This window comes from Prunus dulcis, chromosome 2 (assembly GCF_902201215.1).
Source record: "Prunus dulcis chromosome 2, ALMONDv2, whole genome shotgun sequence".
NCBI classification, from domain to species: domain Eukaryota; kingdom Viridiplantae; phylum Streptophyta; class Magnoliopsida; order Rosales; family Rosaceae; genus Prunus; species Prunus dulcis.
Window position 1 is genome coordinate 18,392,443 of NC_047651.1, and position 5,171 is coordinate 18,397,613.

A 5,171-nucleotide genomic window follows, 5' to 3' on the forward strand; every position below is an offset into this window, starting at 1 on the left:
GTCACTGTCATTGTTTACCTTAAAACCACAGAAAAACCTCTACCCCCACCCCGCAATTACTCACTCGAAAAAAGTCATATTGATTTCATGTGCTTTGAATAAAAATAATTGATTTTTAAGTGCATGTTTGATCCTTTTATTTGGTCATTCAGACAGTTTGCTTCTTCACCACACTTCAGTCATGGCACTTGTGAGAGCAGCTCAGCAAACCTCCTTTTCTAATGCTCGTCGACATTGTCGTTATCACGTGTTCCTGAGTTTCAGAGGTGAAGACACTCGCAAGACTTTCACTGACCACCTCTACACAGCCTTGGTCAATGCCCAATTTCACACTTTCCGAGACGACGATGAGCTTGAGAGAGGAGAAGATATTAAGGCCAAACTGCAGAAAGCAATCACACAGTCTCGACACTGTCATACAACAAAGACCTATGGTAATCACCGGCCAGAAGGCTATTTTTCAATACCGTAATCCACCGGCATCTTTTCCCTCATAAACCACGACGCTAAATCACCGTCGTTGTTAAAATATACAACGTCATCAACAAATACAAAACGACGTCTTTATTCTACAAAAAGAACGAAAAAAGCAGTCGGGGATGAGAATAGACGACAAACTCTCAAAAAAAACCGTCGTTAGAAAGGAAAAATATGACACATATTAACAGAACAAGGCCGCAAAATAGACATACAACGACGCAAATTAAAATAATACGCCGTTAAATATAATTTTCACGACAACAAAAAATATGACGCCTTTAAGAAAATTAGAAGACGACGTTATTGATTCCTACTACGTCGCATATATAAAAACAGCCGTCGTATAATACATTTTCCACTTCGATTTTTCTATAAAACATGACGGGGAAATAGTTGTCAGTGTCATTGTTTACGACGTATGTATTTATATATTAGACGTTGAAAAAAACAAACAACGTCGGTTACTAATATATGAGAGTCGTATTACAAAATTTATACGTCCTATTTTCAGAAACAAACAACGACGATAAATATTAGACGTTGTTAAATAAAACAACGTCGAAAAAAAATAAAAAAAGACGTGTTTAGTCTGCATAAGTTTTAAAAAATAGTCGAGGATGAGAATAGACGACCAACACAAACAAATCACCGTCGTTAAAAAGGAAAAATATGACATATTAGAAGAAAAAGGCCGAAAGATAGGCATACAACGACGATATTTAAAACATTACGCCGTTAAATATAATTTTCACGACGTTATTGAAAACTACTCTGTCTCTTATTGAAAACTACTACGCCTTTAAATACATGAGAAGACGACGTTATTGAAAACTACTACGTCTCTTATTTACAAAAGACCGTCGTGAAATAAGTTTTCCACTTCGATTGGTCTAAAAAAGATGACGTAGATATAGCTGTCTGTGTCATTATTTACGACGTATGTATTTATGTTGTTGACGCTGAAATGCGAAACAACGTCGGTGGCATTTATATAGTCGACGTTGTATTTATATGTATTCAGTACTCACGACGTACTTATTAATGTAGACGACGTTGAACTTCTAAACAACGTCAATATTTACGACGCATTTAATAAACCACGCCGGTTCTAAATTAATGTTCAGATATTTAATCTCATTTTTAGACGTCGGTATTGTGGGATTGGAGTCGTGTTATTTTGGATTACATGGCTGTTCTTAATCCTTCCCCGACGTGATATCCTGGATAATTGCTTCACAATAGCGTCGTGGTTCTTCATTGTTACGTTGCTTTAAGACGCCGGTAAATATGCTGAATAAATGGTTAACCATAACGTCGTGTTTTATTTGAACAGACGTTGTTTTTTATGCAGAATATAATGATTTAATCTGGATCCAGTATTTTTTTGCACTGATTGTTTTGTGGCCAAAACCTGTATAATGAAAGTGAAGAAATCACATTACAATATATTATAAAATGAATGTCATACACTGCCAATTACATAAGCATCATTCAATCCATATATATATATCTTCACACCCATCTCGAATATTTTGACCACCTAACTCACCCACCAGTTCATCAAATGTGTCAACATTTGGCATCCCTCTAGTAAATGGCTCACACTCAATTATCACATCACCTAAGACTTCATCACCAATAACATCATTATATTCTCTATTAGGCATTGATAAAACTACCGACCAACCACGATGCATCGGGTCGTCAACAAAAAAATATTTGTTTGACTTGAGAAGCCAAAACAAATTGGTCATTCCTATGTCCAATTTTACTCAAATCTACAAGGGTAAATCCAAGTTCGTCGACTACAAGACCAGAACTATCTATCCAATCACACCTAAAGACTGGGATTGTAAACTTTGGTAGTCAAGGTCCCAAATTTCTTGAATGACACCATAGAAACCCATATTTGAGAGAATTGGGTTTTTATCCTTGGCACTAGCAACTTGCATGGTTTGTGCAAGTAAATAAACTCCACTATTTTGAGTTGTCCGCACATCATCTTGTGCCTTGATATTGAATTTAATACCTTTAATAAGATAGTTCCTATATAATGGCACTGCCATGTTTGGACCAGCTGCTAGCCACCTTAAATTTTCTGATACGCCATTATTGTCTTCCTCAAGTTCACTTTGAACCTGCAAATTAATCAAATCTTAATTCAATCTAACATAGAAATAAGAAGAAAATTAAAAGAGAAATATGTTATTCAACAACATATACCTTGAAGCGAAGCCATTGAATGAAAGTGCTATTGTGCTTATCCTGCAGCCACTTTGTTCTCTTTCTAAATTTTGGATAAGCAGCCTTGATGTGGATCATATGTTGCCTACATGACACGAAAAATTCAAGCATTACGGTCCCAAATATATAAGATAAACATAAGAAATAATTTAAAATGGAAACTTGAAGAATAAAAATCATACGTACTCGATATAAGGTAGGACTTCCTCTGTATTCTCCAAGACATATAGATGTGCTTGATTCAACAGGTCCTGATCAACTACGCTCACTGTGTAACCTGATAATGGCTTTGAAACTCCCATCTTTTGGCTTGAAGGCACTCCAACTGTACTAACATCAGATAAATGCTGAGTACAAAACTCTACCTACTATGGCCATCATCTTCTTCAACATTTCTACTAGCATTAGTAGTTGCTTCCCAAGGTTCTCCGTGAAATGTCCAATTCTTATAGCTTTGGTCAATTCCATTAAAGTATAAGTGATCCCTTATAATTCAAACCCCAAACAACTTCAAATTAACACATTTAACACATGGACAACGGATATGTGTTGTAGTTAGAAGATTTTCTACAGCAAATTTCAAAAATGCTTCCACCCCAAATTCATATGCCTTCGATCTTCTATCCGAGTGCATCCATGACTTATCCATCTCCCACACTATAACCTATTATCTATAATAAAGTGAAAATACAGGCAATGACCATCACTATAGCAGATTATACAAAGATTTAATAGCAAGTAATACACAACAGAGACGACGGTTTTAAACAAAAACAGACGTATTTGGCATATATAGACGACGGATTTTCAACAGACGTTGTCTATTATAAGTAATACAAACGACGGTTTATGAAAAACCGTCGTGTATAAGTAATACAACGACGGTAGTTTAAAAAAACCGTCGTGTAATCGTCGTCGTATGCCTAAAAATTCTTCGTGTCTCAGTTTATTTTCAAGAACACAAAACCCATTAAGAACACAACATATATATGAAACCAAGCAAGAAACCAACATATGCATGAAACCAAGCAAGAAACCAACATATACATGAAACCAAGCAAGAAACCAACATATACATGAAACCAAGCATGAAAACAATAAATCCATTCCCAATTTAACATAACATAGGGTGATTAAAAGATCCCACAAAATTAAATCCATTCCAAATTCAACATAACAGATAATGTAATCCATGAACCCATTAAACAGAAAATCCATGAACCCATACCTATAAGCACATTATTAACTGATCGCAAAGCATACAACCTAATATCATTCAATGAATTTACAAGGGGAAGTTAGGGTTTTTACTTACAGGTTGGACGAGCTCACAGATTCGACGGAGCCTGGAGAGTGCAACTTTTAATTAGAGCAGAAGAGAGAGAGCGAAATGTTATGTCGCGCGAAATCTGAAAATTTTAGTTTTCAGGGTTCGAAGTATAAGAATAAGAGCCAAATCTAAAAAATTTAGGTCGCGCGAAAATTTTTAGAGCGCGCGTTTTTTAAAACGTCGAAAGAAAAACCAAGGCGAAAGTTCTACAAGGACCGACGTAAATTTAATATTCCACGACGGAAACTTCATTTTTCGGATTAAGAACGTAAGGCCAATCATTTTGAAGCTTCATTTTTCGGATTAATTTTAAATTTATTTTGAATATTTTTATATAACGACGACTGAAAAACCACGTCGGGGTTAAGAAATTAATGACGTTGTAAATTATATAAACCGACTTACATACTAAAATGACGTCGCTTAAAGCCCAAACCATGTCGTATATTTTACTTCACGACGTAAAATACGTATTCCACGACCCAACCATCGCCGTTAAAAATTAATACCCTAAACCCACAAAACTAAATTATACAATTTAAAAAATTAAGTTTATAAAAGGTTTTATGGTTTTACAGCCAAACATATACCCTAGACTACCCAAAAATTTTACTTTAAAAATAAACCCCAATAAATAACAACCCTAATCTCTAAACCATATACTCTAAACCCTAAACCATAAAACTAGAAGTGTTTTTATGTCTCATCAAAACAATTTGGTTTTGGATGGTCATTTTAAATTTTTGTTATTCAAAAATGAATTTTTTCAAGGTTTATGTGGAAGAAAATATATCAATGACTTCATAGGAGTTGACTTTTCATTTTTCTGATTTATTTTAAATTTATTTTGAATATTTTGATTTAAAAATAATAAAATATTCTTATCACAACAACAAACCACGCCGGTGTTAATAAATCGAAGGCGTTGTAAATTGTAATAGACGACTAACATATTAAAATGATGTCGTTTAAAGTAGAAACCATGTCGGATATTCTAATGAACGACGAAAAATATGTATTCCACGACCCAAACACCGTCGTTAAAAATTAATATCCTAAACCCTTAAAACTAAATTATAAAATTTAAAAAATTAAGTTTATAAAAGGTTTTATGGTT